The sequence below is a fragment of the Marmota flaviventris genome, chromosome 7, assembly GCF_047511675.1.
Source record: "Marmota flaviventris isolate mMarFla1 chromosome 7, mMarFla1.hap1, whole genome shotgun sequence".
NCBI lineage: Eukaryota > Metazoa > Chordata > Mammalia > Rodentia > Sciuridae > Marmota > Marmota flaviventris.
The window spans coordinates 79,243,446-79,259,467 of NC_092504.1; the positions used below are offsets into that span (position 1 = coordinate 79,243,446).

General features: G+C 48.3%; 1 pseudogene; it reads left to right on the top strand.

Annotated features, from left to right (window-relative positions):
- Window positions 1-5,016, top strand: part of LOC139706374 (E3 ubiquitin-protein ligase RNF213-like) — a 57,877-nt pseudogene extending 52,861 nt beyond the window's left edge.
- Window positions 5,017-16,022: the final 11,006 nt, after the last annotated feature.

Sequence of the window (16,022 nt, forward strand, 5' to 3'; positions counted from 1 at the left end):
GATGCTGAGTCACTGTCCCCTGTCCCCTGTCCCACCCCTGCTGCAGACATACCCTTTGGAAGTGGGTCCAAAGCACAGTCACCCCTCTGCTGTCCAGCATGATCTCTCTCATGGACAGAGATGGCAACCTGGAGCTTCTGATAAGACCAGACTCACCAGCCTGGGCAGCTGTGGATGTATATTTTTAGTAACAATAAGCTGTTGAACATTCTGCTTGTGATGAATAATATAAGGTGAATTAAAATCCACACAGCACCCTCAGCTGCTCTCCTGGGCTTGAGAACATAGATGCTGCTTTCCAAGGAACGTTTCACCAGATCCTTCTGCAGCCTAGAGGTTGTGGCATCCTGGCAGGACTTTGTCCTGTCTCCTCTCTCCTCATTTTCTCCTCTCAGGGCACCTATGATAGTTCAGAAAGTCATGTTGGATTCTGTGTGCAGTGGGGACACTGCCCTTTGGAAAGAATATGTCCTTGATCACACTCATGTTCCATTATACTGTTCCCTATTGTGTGGGGCCTCCCCAAGCTTTCTGTTCAGATTGCAAGGACTTCAATTCTGGAATGTAGGCCAATAAGATGCAGGAGAGAGACAGGCACAGGCCCTAAAGACCTGGTTCTGCCTGAGGCTTTGGGCCCCTCCTAGGCCCTGCATAGGTGGCCTGCCTTCATTCTGTCTGTAAACAGGGGTTATGAGGTAGCCCTCCAGTTCTTTTTCAGCAGGAGCCCTGGCCATAAATGGAGACTGCAACTGTCTGTGCAGCCTTGTTTTATTTTTATATGTTGCAGGGGATGGAACCCAGGCCTTGCACATGCCAAGAAAGCACTCTACCATGGAGCCACCCCTGGCCCACAGCACCTTCACCTCTTGTTCACTTCACCTAACTGCAGATCCAAGAGTGAGATGTTTACCATCATGGGGCAGAACCATATGAGCCTTCCTGAGGGTGCTTGTAACAGTGTCCCCTTCAGCTGGATAATCAGGGACTATCTGGAAGAGCTCTGGGTCAAGGCCCAGTATATCACAGATGTAAAAAGTGAGCATTGCTCAAGATTGGCTTATGCAGACTTTACCCACAAAGACATTGCCTGAACATTAGCGGGCAGACAGCAGCTAGCGCCTAGTAAATTCTGGGACTTGTAGTTTTTACACTTTGCACGTGGAATAGGCTCAAGTTCATGTCTAGCCTTCATTCTGAAATTTCTTCTGAAGGAGTGAAAGTTTCTAGGAGGTTAGAAGCCTTTAAGTCACACCATCAGGGGAGCCTGTGAGGTGATTTAATGGTGCACTGACCAGCAGTATGGTCAACTGGAGCATGTTCCATCAGGGACAGGGCTTGCTACCTGCTGCAAGTTGAACATTCCAATCCTGAGGCTCAGACCCAGGAAAGGTCCCCTTTAAGCTTTCTCAGCAAATACTAGCAATGAAAGGAGTGTGTCCCCTTCTTCCATGCTAAGCCATTGGTCTCTCCTGAGTCACACAAGCTAGAGAGTGCGTGCTCTGCTCTCACATGCTGGGGGCTGAGTTTGACCATGGTCATTCTAGAAAAGCCAGTGAAGTGCTGTGTTTTTGGAAGTCATCTTTCACATACATGTGAAAGCATCTTTTCAAAATTTGCTTAGAGAACCATATATTCCAAGTGAACTTGTTTTCTTGGGTCTGTATTCTGCTGCTTGTCCTAAACCAATGTGTAGCAGTCTGTTTCCTGCTGAGAGGGTGTTTCTTCATCTGGAGCAATGCCTTACAGAACCCTGCTGGTCCAGCAGAGTGTGCAGCTGGGAGCAAACTCCCCATCTGCTGGAAGGCAAATCTCTCTGATTGGCATAGTCTTTGACCCCAGCCCTGATGAGCAGCCCACTTGGTCCCAATTTCCTGGGAACTCAGGGTTATTGGGGCCCCATTACAGCAAACAGACATACAGCACAAAACTTAGACTCCCTCATATGTTTTTTCCTGTTGGGGCTAGTGTGGCCTAAATTGAATGTTGATCCTGCTTTCCTTTCTGTGTCCCCTAGTTTATACATCTACCACTCTCTAGTCCCATAAGGCAGCCAGTGTCACTTTGTCTCTGAGTCACCCCCAGGTGCTACACTAGCCTGTGGCTCCTTCCTAGGGAGCAAGCTTTTCTTAGCTTATGGCTTTAATTGTCTCAATCCATTCTGGCTTTCTCCCTAAAGGACAGTCAGATAAGTCAGTAGAAATCTTCCAGCAGACTACCCTGGGCATGTTTCTTGCACAGCTCCCTAGGGATCTACAGCAGGACCTGGTTCAGTGCTATTTAAGTAGTTCCTGATCTTGACTATGAGAGTGTCTACCTGGGAGGAGCTAAAGGCAGGTACCTACTCAAGATCATGTGTGGAAATTTCATGGTATGGACTGGGAGCAAGCATGGGAACTCAGCTTCTGAGAGCTAATGCTGCTGTGTGGGAGAACAGAATGAAGCCATGCAGGATGCTAGGCTCAGAATGTCCCCTGAGCAGCTCAGAACACATGACCAGTCCTTGTCCCTCCCCAAGGCCTCCAGAAATGGGGCATACTAGTACCTTAAGAAGCTCTCCAGGATCCTTATAACACTCTCTTGAAATTGTTGAGTTTCTCTTGACAAAATTGTTGAGTTTCTCTTGACAAAATTAATTAGCTACACATGTAGCTAACCTCTTAAGGTAAAAATAATAAGTGAAACTCAGTGGAATGGTTGACACTTTTTGTTTCTGGAGCTGGGGAGGAAACCAAGAGCCTCAGACATGCTAGACAAGGCTGACTGCAGAGCTGCAGCCAAGCCTGAGGTGGAAACTCAGCTGCCTGGCAGTCACATGCAGCACAGAAAAAGAAGGTAAAGAATGTGAGAGAACATACTCTAGCCAGCATAATGAAATGTTAGCAAGGTGTTTCAGAGACTGAGCAGAATATATCTTATTTTTAAAATGGGTAGAAGTTATTATTCAGCTGTACAGTGCATAGTTGTGCAGGCTTCTAGAAGGCTTTGCTCACATGCTCAGCCCCACCAGTCAATCAAGAGAAGATAAACAGTCTTCAGATGCCAGTTGTGCCTGCTCATCTGACAAAACTGAGTTTTCCAAAAGAAGGGCAGGCTTACAGTCTTCCTGGGCAGGTGCAGAGCAGTGGTCACATGGTATGGTGGTTGGGAAGCCTGCTCCCTGCAGCTGCTCACCATACTGTGAGTATCAGCCAAGTCCAGGCAGGTGCTCACAGCAAGGCTTTTGATCTTTGTTTCTGATCAAGAAGAATTAGAAACAATTTAAGTGTCCAAATAAATGAAGGAGGGACATATTAAAGTAGGACAATTTTAAAATAGTTGTTTGCAACCATTGAAAACAATATTTTCACAGAAAATGAGTGATAGAGGTATTCTTATAATCTAATCCTGAGTGGAAAAAATCAGGAACAGAGTGATTCTGATTTGAGGATGATTCTGAGGAAAGACACAGCTAGGAAAATGGCTAGAGGCTGTATTGAAAAGCAAGTCAGGAGATAGGAAGTCTGGCTTGTAATTTTCTTTCTTGTGATTTTTGAATAGTTCTGATTTCCCATAGGAAAACATATTTTTATGATTTAAAAATACGTATTGAAAAATTTTCAAAACCCAAATTTCTGCAGACGGTCCTGTGGCCCTGTGTCTGTGAGCTATGAGCAGCCTCAGGGAGGCCTGAGGATGGGCTCTGCTTGCTGTGGATGCACCTTGCCTATCGGCATTTCAGGACCCGGCTGCACAAATTCTCCAGAATTGTGACCATCCACCTGCAGGTTCTGCAGAGCCTCACTGAAGCCGCACAAAAGCATAACATGGTTGGCAATGAGTTGGGAGGGAGGCCCAGGCCCTGGTCTGTCGGTAGGAGCACAAGAAAAGACCCTTCAGGGGCATGTGCATCAGCATAGCTGAGAGATTTTGGGAACAGCTGGCTAGTGCTTCCTGTATCCCAAGACCCAAAGGAGCAGGTTAAGAACCTAGAATGCAAGGACACACTGCCCCTGCCAGAAGGTCTGGCCTAAGGGAACCACAGCCAATGAAACAGGTGGGTGGAGAAGCAGGGGCCCTGTAGGGTCACATGATTTCTCTGCTCTTCTCAGACACTAGATGTGTTTGCTGCAATGACTTGTGCTGAAATTCTGACAAGAGACAAGAGACACCCTAAAGCCAAGTCCCCAGGCCTGGATGCAGCTGGGAAAGAAGCTGTTCATACCACTGGAGCTTGTCTGCTCAGATTGGTACTTTCAAGACAACAAGAGCACAGCCAGAGCTGTCACTGAAGAGGTAAGATGAGACCCAGAGCCCAGCTCACCCTGTCATTCTTGGCCTGTGCTCATCAGTGGAATCCAGGTCCTGGTACAGTTGGCAGGAGGGTAAGCAGGTGCTCCTGCCATGGGAGGGGCTTTTTGTGCACTCACTCTGCCCTTGATGAACCATGTCAAGTGCCAGGCATCTTGTTAGGTGCTGGAGAAACAGGAAAACCACATGCAGGAAGGCCATGGTGCCCCAGGGCCACAGACAGGCAGGTAGGTTATTAAGCTGCACTTTGAGAACCACTTTGGTGGCAGGGAGCTATGAGAACAGACAGGGGCAGGCAGGGCAAGCAGAGCGGCAGGCCTTCAGGGTTGGGGAGGGTCCTAACCTGTGCTGGGCCATGAGGATCAAGAGGGACTCACCGTGTGCAGGATTATGAGACAATGGGCACAGTGGCAGTACCTCACATGCTGAGGTAGCAAAGTGAGACTCCAAGTCCTGCCTGCATGGAGAGCTGGGGGAGTGCTGAGGACAGGGCTGGTGGATAACCTTTCCTGTCAGCTCATCCTCCTGTGCTGCCTCACACCTGCCTTCTCATCCCCTCCTCCTGCCTCAGAGTCCTCTGTTGGAGCTGAGTGTATAACACCCTCTTTTGACAGAACCCAGTGGAATCAGGTTTTCTCCATTGCACTCTTTGTGGAGCACATGCTTCTGGGGACCGAGAGCCAGATTCCTGAGCTGTGTCAGCTTGTGACCAAGTACGTCTTTCACTAGACAATGTGAGCACTGGGCACTTCTCTTGGTGGAATGCAGAGTTTGGGAGCCCACTCTGCCCTCACCTGCAGGTCAGTGCTGGGCCCTCATCCAGTCCCATGGGGGAATGTGGCTCATCAGCCGGCCATTGCATAGATAAGCTCAGTTCAAGAATTTGCCCTCCCTGATAGCTGAGTCAGGGCATATTACTTAGGGATAGAAATGACTGTACAGAAAGGGACTTCTTCAGGAACTTGCTTGCAGATGCTTTGCAAGAGCTGAAGGATTAGGCTCCACCCACCTCCAGGATGACCTAGAGCATGCCAGTAGCCTAGCCCTTGGGGGCAAAGTCACCACCATACTCGGCAGGATGACAGTGGTGTAAGAGAGTGCCACTGGAGCTGGGACATCAAAATACATGCTATCCATGGGACCATGGAAACAGGAAACTACTGAGCCTCTGCTCCCAACACCAGATAAAGCCAATGATAGCACAACCTTTGCCCCTCAGAGAAAGCCACCATCTCTGTAGCCAGGCTAACAAGTAACAATGGTCACTCAGCACAACAAGGTTCCCACCTCTTTCACCCCATGACCTGGGCTAGGGTAATTGTTTCATGATCTCATCCCATGGGTGAAATGCCATTGCCCTCCAAAGTGCCCACTGTCAGGGTGTATGAGAAAGGCATCCACCTTCCAGCTGCTGGTCTTTGAAGCCTGTTCTTGCTGTCATAGACTGGAGAGAAAAAGAAGGGAGTGGCAATGCCAGGGAAGGAACCAAGGGCCTGATGTATGCTAGGCTGGCTTCCTGCCACTGAGCCTTACCTCAGCTCCTGCACACAGTGCCTTTTAAACACAGTCCAGCGAGCACACTTTTGCGCACACACACACACACACAAACACACACACACACACAAACACACACACACACACACACACACACACAGACCAGCTCATATTTCATGGCTCTAAACTAAGTACCTTGGCCTCATCTAGTTGAAAGGCATCGAGAAACTGTTTGCAGAGTGTGCTTATGTACCATGAATCATAGAGGGTTTTATTTTTCCCTTGAGAAAAAGGAAAAACAAGTTTTATTACTCTGCTAGCAAAAATGAAACACAAGGGACTCCTGTCCCAGAGGCATCCTTGAACACCTTCTCACATGGCCTGGACACAGTTCTCTCCAAGTTTTACTGTCCCATGCAGCACCCTCAGACCTCTGGGGATGTACTGGCCACTCATCCAGGTCCAGTGTGGTCTCTGGTGGTCAGGTAGCCTGCTAGCTGACAGATGGGTCTTCTGGTCCTGAGAGCAAGCATGTGGATGTTTATAGATGGTGGGAGACTTTTTCCCCAATGACATTACTTCAAAAACTTCATGGGTTTCTGGATCACTTTCTTCTAGTCAGATCCCTGTGCAAATAATCACAGCCACAGATGGTACCCAGTTAGTTTACAAACTTAAAGTCTGTGCTGTACACTGGCCTCTGCTCTGTGTGTCCCCTCCAGCTACAGAGAAGACCCAGGGCCATTCATTGGCTACCTGATGCCTGGGAAGGTTGCTGTCATGCATTGATCTTTGCTACAAGTTTCTCTTCTCTGGCTGGAAGCTGAGGGATGCCTGGGAACTCCAGTCAAACCCCCTGCAGGCAGCCACTTCAGAGCTCCCTCCTACAGTTAGCCTATACACCCTGGGTATTGGTAAAAGCTGAAAATAGCCAGCATGTGATGGGTATTCGAGGCTTCTTGTCAGCTCTGACAGGAGAGTTAGACATTGCACACAGAGGTAGCTGTTAGGCAGGTAGGCCAGCTGCAGAAAAAGATGCTAGGGAGACCAATTCTTGTGGCTCATGCATATTTTCTTCAGGTAACAGGGAACTGGCTTTCCCTTCTGTCCTATCCCTAATGTTCCCAACTACCACCCCACCACTGGGCCACTGCCGCTTTTTAAAAAAATGTGCTAAAATACACATTACACCAAATGCACCGTGTAACCACTTTTAAATGTATGGTCAGTGGCTTCAAGCATAGTGGTGTTACACAGCCACCAGATCCTGCTCCAGAGTGTCCTCACCTTCCGCACCCAACAAGGACACCCCAGCCCCACTCCAGCCCCTGGAGATCCCTGCTCTACTTTCTGTCACTCTGACTGCCTCAGGTACCTCATATAAGTGGAATAGCTCAGCATTTGTCTGGCTTGTGTCACCTAGCATGATGTTTTCAAGGTTCATCTATATGGTGACATGTGTCAGCATTCAACTTTCTTATAGCTAAATAATGAATGCTACTATATGGGTGGATACTGAGTCTGTCCACTCATCTGTTAATGGACACTCAGGCTGCTTCCACCTTCTGCATCTTCTGGCTGTTATGATTGCTGTGAACTTTAGTGTTCATCAACATTTGAGATCTGCTTTAATTCTTTTGGATATATACCTAGAAGGTGACTCACTGTATCAATTTATTAAATTTCTCTCTCTCTTTTTTTGGGGGGTAGGTGCTGGAGATTGAATGCAGGGGTGCTCCACCACTGAGCTACATTTCAGCCCCTTTTTGAATTTTGAGTCAGGATTTGGCTAAGATGCTGAGACCAGCCTTGAACATGTGATTCTCCTGCCTCAGCCTTCTTTGTTGCTGGGAATGTGCCACCTTGCCTGGTTCAGAATTTTGTTTAGTTTTGTTTTGTTTTTTTAAATAAGGAACACTTAGCTTATTTTGAACACATTTATTTATTTCTTAATTTTAATGTGGTGTTGAGGATAGAACCCAGTGCTTCACACATACTAGGCAAGTGATCTACCACTGAGCTACTAACCTGGTCCTCAGAGTGTGAATTGCCATAATAGCTAGTTATGTTGAGCACCTTTTCTTGTGCTTTTGGGGTATTTATGTATCTTTGAAGAAATAGCTAAGTCTTTTGCCCATTGCTGAGTTTGTTTGTTAATTAGCAAATCAAATTTATCAGGATAATTAACACACATCATTTACAAGTATGATAAATTCTTGGAATTCAAGGATAGCTCAAAAATATATATAAATATCATCAGTTGTCTAAGCTAAACAACAAGCTCTAAATGGTAATTTCAATAGGTATAGAGAACATTTGACAAAATGTATGATTTAGAAAAAATATAACCTCAGCAAAGTAGAAATAGGGAACAGTCTTTACTTTTATAATGCCCAGGGGACTACTTCCTATAGGAACATCTGTACTAACATTGATACCACAGGTTACCAGTGACAAGTTCTGCTTCCTCAAATGTTGAAGTTTGAACATTAGAGAAACATGCAGAGGCAAGTGTATAGAGCAGGGTTTATTTAAAAAAGGGATAACATAGACTTCTCCCAGGAGGGACAAAGGGGGCCATAGCAGGTATCCTGGTATCCCAAGAAGTGAGGGTGTTCTGCCTTTTTTTATGTCCTAGGCTTCCTTTGTTCTCCAGCTCTCTTCTCCCTTATCTCTCTCCTTCCTGTGTAAGTGACAAGGCTCAGAAGATGGATGGCCAAAAGGTGAGATGCAGATGGGCTGGAGGAGCCAAAGCAGAGTGATTTAGGCAGGAAGAGAGCTTAATTAAAACTCCCTATAGGGAGGGACCATCCCTAGGACCAGTTACCTTAGCAACAGGTTGGTACAGGGAAGGTTATGTTGATAAGGGTGGAGGAAGTGTTCTGAAGGAATTAACATTTCAATACCTCCATTCTCTGGATTGACCCTTGCCTATCTGAGTGTCTAATTCTGGTTTCAATATTATATCTGACCACAAACTCTCAGAAACAGCCATTAAATCATTAAATTCACTATCCTGCATTGCTGAAGATGTGCATTTCTAAATAAATGTCCTGGAGACACTTTGATTTATTTTGTGGTGCTTAGGTGGAACTCAGAGCTTCATTCATGCCAGCATTCCCCAGCCGAACTTCCTGTTTTTACTGAAGCAGACGTATGCTAGAGTATTAGTACAGCAATGAAAATCACTTTCAGAATTGTGAAAACCCAAATACATATTACATACCCATTATTGGAAACAGGTATCTGAATTTTCATGGGTGCTGCCATACAGTGGTTATGTCAGTGATCTGCAGGGTGTTTACACAGGCACAGAAAACCTCAGAGAAGCTTAGGAATGTGATTACCTGGGAGCCAAGGGGGAACTTGACCAGAAAGGGCAGCCTGTGTTGCCACAGCTGGATTTATATGTGCTGTTGCTTTAAAATATGATCTAACCAGGGGTGGCAGCACACACCTAAAGTCCCAGCTCCTCAGGAGACTGAGGCAGGAAGATGGCTTGAGTCCAGAAGTGTGAGAACAGCTTAGACAACACAGCAGTAAATAAGTAAATAAATAAAATAAGACCTAAAGCCAATATTAAAAAATGCAGAGGTCTCTCAGAGCTTAATGGTATATAGGTTTCTTTGTTTCCTTTTCTCCTTTTCGGTACTGGGGTCCAAACTCAGGACCTGGCATTTTGCCAGGCAAGTACTCTACTACTAAGCCACATCTGCAGCCCACCTTTCATAGAATTTCATTAACAGGTGAGAAGTGTTTGAAAGGGGAAAAATGAAAAGATAAAAGATTAAGGGAATTCTGTGACTATTAATGGCCAACTCATGGTCTTTACCTCCAAGTATGGTTGTCCGCTTTGGGTGCTCACCTCAGTGACAGGCAGCATACACTCTGACCTGCCCAAGCTGCAAATCTCAGTCCCTTCTTGGGTTCCTCCCTTCCCCTCACATCTTGTCTGATGTCATCTTCATATTTTCAGCTTTTTAAATCTTGCTGGAATCTGCCCTCTTTTCTGCCTCCCCTTACCCCCTTCCCTGTCTGTTCTGCCATCTCTGCCTCTGTAGGTTACTAAGGCAAATGGCCATGGGCTCCCCACCCCAAATATTACTCCTTGATACCCAAGGCTAGGAGTGATTTCCTTAAAAAAAAGTGGGATCATGTCACCATAAGTCCTCTTAACTGGACTTCAGTGTCCTTCCTGTAACCTCAAGTAAACACTTATTGACAGTGGCTTGAAGCTCTTTGTGATCTGTCCCCTGTTGATATGACCCTGTAGGCTGGGCTCCCACCACTACTATCCTTCCCACACCCTATTCCCCACACCCACAGCCCTCTCAGGTTGGCTTTGCCTCCCTCACATACAGTGCTGTGCCTGGCCACCTGGCCTTTCCAGGCACATTTCCTCTCCTGGACTAGTCTTCACCTGGCTAGCTCCCAATTCTCTCTTAAGACCTAGTGTAGACTTGCTTCTTTCAGTGAGCCCCCTCACCCCACAAGTCCAGGAGTGGCCCCCTGCACCCTTGTCTTGGTCCATTTGAGCTGCTATAGCAGAAATTCTCAGACCAAGTGCCTTATAAACAACAAAAATTTATTTTTCTCAGTTCTGGAGGCTGAAGTCCAAGAGTCCTGCTACATACACATTCTCTAGAACCATCCACCTCCCACACCCCATTTTTATTATTGAATACTCCAGATCTCTTGGTGATAGCTCCTAAATCACAATTTCTACTACTCTTTGGAGGCCGGATTGTCAACTTAACACACCTAGGAGAATTGATTCCTCTGTTAGCCTAGAGGGCTTACTTGTCTCTTGGCCTTTTCATCAGTAAATTGGTAAGAAACTTAGCTGTAAATTATCCAAAGTGGGGAGGGTCCACTCTAATGGTAGACAAGAGAAACTGATTCTTAGTGAAGCCAAACAGGCTGGACTGCTGAAGCATACAGATGGCTTTCCACAGGGACCCAAGGGGCATCCTGTGTCCCCATAGGATTATGGTTGCTGCTTAATTAGAATTTCTCCACACAAGCTCCAAAAACCAGAGAGCAAGAAAGGAAAGCCCCCTCTCATTTCCCATGCCCATCACATAAGATGAGCCTATTACAGATGTCACTGTACCCCCTGGGGGAAATGAACAGATCAGGCTGCAAAGTAGCTCAGGCCAGGGAGATGAATTAAAAGAGAGTTAAGAGCCCAGCATTCATGTGCTGTAGGCAGAGGTTTACCTATATGCTCCAGAGCAGAGGTTGACCTATATGCTCTACCAGGTTATAACCAGCCACCCTCTTCCACTGTGGGGTAGGGTCTTTTGAGTTTGAAACAGTCTCTTTGCCAGAGAAGCCTAAGAAAAGGAGCTGAACTTTAAAAGCTTTCTGGGTTGTTCCCAGTCATTCCAGAAAGCCCGGTCCATCTGAGCCCTCTGTCCTCCACACCCACACCTCCTAACATCATGTGAAAAGTCTTCAGAGTCAGTTCATCTTCTGTCCTTGCAGCTGCACACCAGGGTGCACTCCCCTCCTCCCTCTGTGTCTCTAAGTTATCCTGTCCCTGCAAACCCCTATTCTCTCAGATTTCCTAGCTCTGAGGGCATGCCCAACTTATTAGATTATTAGAGGTCTTTTCATAAAGTCAGTGTGGTAACCTCATTGTCACAGCCTCCAGGAGACCCGGTTTTTCTCATCTCTTCCAGTGTCCACATGATGCTGCCTTCATGCTAGTGCCTTCCAGTGCATTGTCTTTGAGCCTCCAGCAGCCCATGCAAGTGGTGGAGAAGTCAGCATTGACTTACAAGAAGGCCAGAAGGGAAGGGGCAAGCAGGGGTGAGGCTAACCACCACCCTTAGAACAGCTCCTGGGAAAAGGAGTTGGGGATCCTCACACATACCAGGTCCCAGGTGAGCACCTTTGAACTGAGAGCTCACCTTTGAACTCAATCCCCACCACCATTTTTGGGGAAGGTTATCTTGTCACTTCTTTCAAATCTTTTACCTTGCATAACTTACCCATGGGTGAGGCAGAGAAGGAGGCCATGGGTGGGGTAGAGACGGGAGGTTTGTTTTTGGCAGTGAGAAACAGGGCAGAGAAAATGGACGCAGGAAGCAGGTGGCCTCAGGTGCCTGCTGGCCTGCATGCCTGGTGGCAGGTGGTGTATGAAGAGAGATGAATGGTTGGCCTCATGGCCTTCCAAGAGTTGCCCTTCCTATTTGATTTGGTGCAATGGCTATAGAAGCCAGGCCTCATGCCCCCAGGCAGATGCCTCACCTCAGGGCAGTAAAGTGGCCTCTCTGCTTCAGCCTGGTCAAAGGGCGAGGCTCCTGTGAGCCACCAATAACCAGAGCCAGAAAAGAAGAGAATTTTCTAAAAACCTGGACCCCTGTGGCAGTTCTTCTTTGTGCTGCCCCAAGGACAGCCAATAGTGAGGAGTGAAGATCAGCTTAGCTGACTGTGACTCCCCTGTGGCTCTGAAGGTCCTCCTTGTGTGTAGAAATTTGATGCTCTACCATCAAGGTACTCTTGCTCCCAAAAGAGGTCAGGGTGGGTGCTGGGAAGGACCAGAGAGGGCACTTCCAAACCCATGGCAAGAGCATCTGCTGCCAGCAGGACTTTGATGGCTCCTTTCTGGACTCATTTTCACCATCAGGCCATGAGACACAGGACAGATCCCCCACCCAGAGAAGAGCCCCCTTTTTACCCCACCTTCACTGCCTACCCTCCTCTTCTCCACAGTGCCCTACACTGGCCCATCTCCAGGACCATGGTCCAGTGCCAACCTGGCCACTGTGAAAAGTCACAGGGCCTGAACTCAGAGAGCCCTACCCTCACTACCATCCATTAAATGGACAGAATGGCCTCTTTCCATAATCAGGACTGTGGATGAATAGACTTTGGTCCAGGAGGGTGCTGAGGTTGATGGTCATCCTGGCCACTGCCCTTGGACCCCATGGCCCCAAAGCCAAAGGGTAAACTCATGTTGACCTGGATGCTAGTCTTGAGAGCAGCAGACTGCTCCTGGGCATGGAAACCCAGGCCATAGGAACATATACATAGGCCTGAAGGCAGCAGCAAAGGGGAGAGGAAAAAGAAGATTGCCAGAAAATGAAAGGAAGAAGAGGGTGAAGTGTTGTGAGCATGCTAATTAGGCTACTGGGCCTGTAAAGGAAGAAGGCTTCCTCTGCACCAACCTCACCAATGAAGTCAGGGCACAGAGGGTCTTGAAGTCTGGGCCCTGAGTGCTCTGCAGGTCTGCAGATGGTGAGATTATGTTAATCCCTCATACTGTGCCCATCTGCAGGCTTCATGGCTTACTGCTAGCCATCCCCACTTCACCAGTTCACCCACCTCTGCCAACTGCCAAGCTTTGGAGTGGCCTGCTACCTTGGTGTCCTCACAGAGCTGCCCTGTGCTGGAGTGGCCAAGAAACTCCTGCAGGTAGATGGGCTGGAGAACAGTGCCCTGCACAATGAGAAGGCAAGGAGGGCTGGACAGCCTGAGCTCAGCCAGAAGGTGCCTGGAATGGCCCTGGAGATGGGAAGGATTGGTCAGCTACCTTCTTTCTGCATACCTCTGTGTGCCTAGATCCTGGCCTGGAGTAAAGCACACCTGGTGTTTTCTGGGTGCCTCCCTCCATGAGGCCCTGGGTAGTGCATCCCAGCCTGTAGCTTACAACCCCTCAGGCTCCTGGACTCCTCCCTCTGCTATGATTAGCTCTACCATCTCCACCTTTGTGCTGCTGCCACACTCACATTGGTTACTGTAGATTTTGTTCTCCAGTCACCCCCATGCCATCCCAGCTGCCTGTCCCCCTTGGGTGCTCGCCTAGCTCAGCCTCCAGACCCTGCTCATGGTACTGCCTGTGCTTTGGACTGCTGCTCCTGCCTGTGACTACATCCACACCCTTTCTCACTCCTGCATCTCCCTCCTCTGGCCCTGCAAACTGAACTGGGAAGGTGACATTAACACTATGGATCTTCAATTGGACAGCAAATTCCAAGAGCCGAGACCCCATCTGTCCTTTCCACCAGCTCAGGAGCCTGTGTGGAGCACTCACTCCATCAACATCAGTGGAGGGTGCAGAGGTCCAGACTCTACCCAGGCCAATGTGATACACTCTGGGATCACCTTCTCCCTTCCAAAGGAAAGTATTGAGGTGACCCACACATGCACGATTTCCTAGTAGGAGAGGAAGCAGAAGGAAGGTAAAAGCTCAGTCCTGGCCATAGCCTGTTGCCAAGGTGGCCTGTGTGCCCTAGCCCACTCCTCTACTTACCAGTGCTGTGTTCCCAGATGAGCTGCTGCCCATCTCAATTCTCGTTTTAAGGTCAGGCCTTAGACACACTTAAGGCTGTCTCAGCAGATGGCTTTGCTTGGGTACAGTATCCATCCAAGATAGAGCCCTTCCCTTTCCTGGCTTGTAACTAGGTTTTTAAGAGAAAGAGGCTCACATAAGCCCTTCACCAAGGAAAGAAGTTTTTTTTTTTAAAGTTTTCTACCCATTTTTTAGATTTAGCTTCTGTGGCCTGAAGGAGATGCTTTCCTTCTCTCAGGAGGCTCTAGCACTATCTTGGGAATGGTAACTGGCCTGGACCTTCACCCTACTCTGTGAGATCAGAGGCAGTGCATGCACTCGCACACATGCACTTCAGACCCTCTGCTGTCAGCACTTGCCCACTGTGCCTGGGGACAGGCACTGGGAAGGAGCCTAAGGGCCAGGAGTCCAAGAGCTTCCTGCTTACACTCAGGACCTCATCAGAGCCTTTAGCCCCTGTGGCTGGCCTGGACCCAAGGGCATGTGTCCCATATTTCTCTAACATACCTTTAATGCTATAGGCCCTGAAGAGATACAGCCTTAGCACCAAGCTTCTTTACATCTCTGTGGGCCACAAGATGAGCCTGGAGACATCCATGCATTTAACCTGATGCTGCTGCAGGTGCCAGATTCCAGAACCCTTTTACCAGGTGGGGTCCAGCACCTAAACTTCTCACCATTCGTCAGCTCAGTTGGGGTCACAGAGCAGTGGTTTGAGGACAAGATGGCCCTGGGCTGAGGACAAGTCTAGGAGCCCCTTGCTGGGTAACCTGGTGTGTACATATTGGTCCCTAGAGGCAGGAGTATAGACAGGAGGATGCAGAGTTCTCAGGAATTCTATACTGAGAATTGCCTGCCTGTACTTCAGAAGCCACTGTGCCTGACACTCAGCTTCTCCTTTACTTCAACCTCCTGCACCTGGGTACCAGGTTTTCTGGAAGATCATTTGATGTTATCTCTGATGGCAGGGTGCTCCACTAGTCCCCAATCAGGAGCTCAGAAGGAGCATTTCTTAGCTGAGGACCCATGCAGGAACACTGGGGGAAAGCACTGAGGAAGACTTATGGCATCAGGAACTCCAGGGTGTGGCTATACCAGGTAGTCAGCACTTAAACTGGTGCTCAGAGGTCAGGGGATCAGCACTCTAATGAGCCAGTTGGCTCAGCTGAGAGGAACTCAGCCTGCAGGTGAGCACATGATGCCCACAGCTCACTTTCACACTCAGTTATGATGAGGGGATGCCAGTCACATGCCAGTATGTGTTCCACAGAAGCCATAAGGTGAAAATCTAATGGAAGCCATGATCAAGAAGATATCTGGCTCAGGAACAGCATTTGCAAAGGCCCTGGCTCAGGTAGGAGTTTGATCAGGCAGCTCAGCCAGATGATGGGGGGTGGGTGGTGTATGAAGCAAACAGGAGCCAGTTTGTATCTTAAGCTTTCATATTGCAGACCTCACTGCAGGGACTCAGAAGCCAGTGTTCAGGGCTTTCAGATCTGTCTTTTTGGGCAGCAGCTCCCTGTGTACTACCAGGCCCTTGGGCCTTTGGCAGGAGTTGGGGATATGGTCTATACCTGCCTTCCTCAGCACAGCCCTGGAGACTGCTGAGAGATGGGGCAGAGGGACCAGAAGCCTCCCCTCTCTTTCTGCTAGTTCTGATCTCCCAACTTCTGGGCCTGTTGCCTGTACTGAGTGGATGCAGGCAACCACCAAGCACATTCTTTTGAAAGTGGGCTTCAGCCCTGCCTGGGCCTGATTACAAGTGTGCAGAATGACCTCTAGGTGGCAACAGCAGCCTGAATACCACCATGGCTGTGTTCCTGGGGCAGCTTTGCAAAGAGGTGGTGGATGTGTGGGCTTGTGGGTGTCCACTAGCAAAAGCCTCGCTCTCTCCCATCCAGGATGTTGCTGAAGTCTTAGGCTCATGGGCTGTCTAACCTGA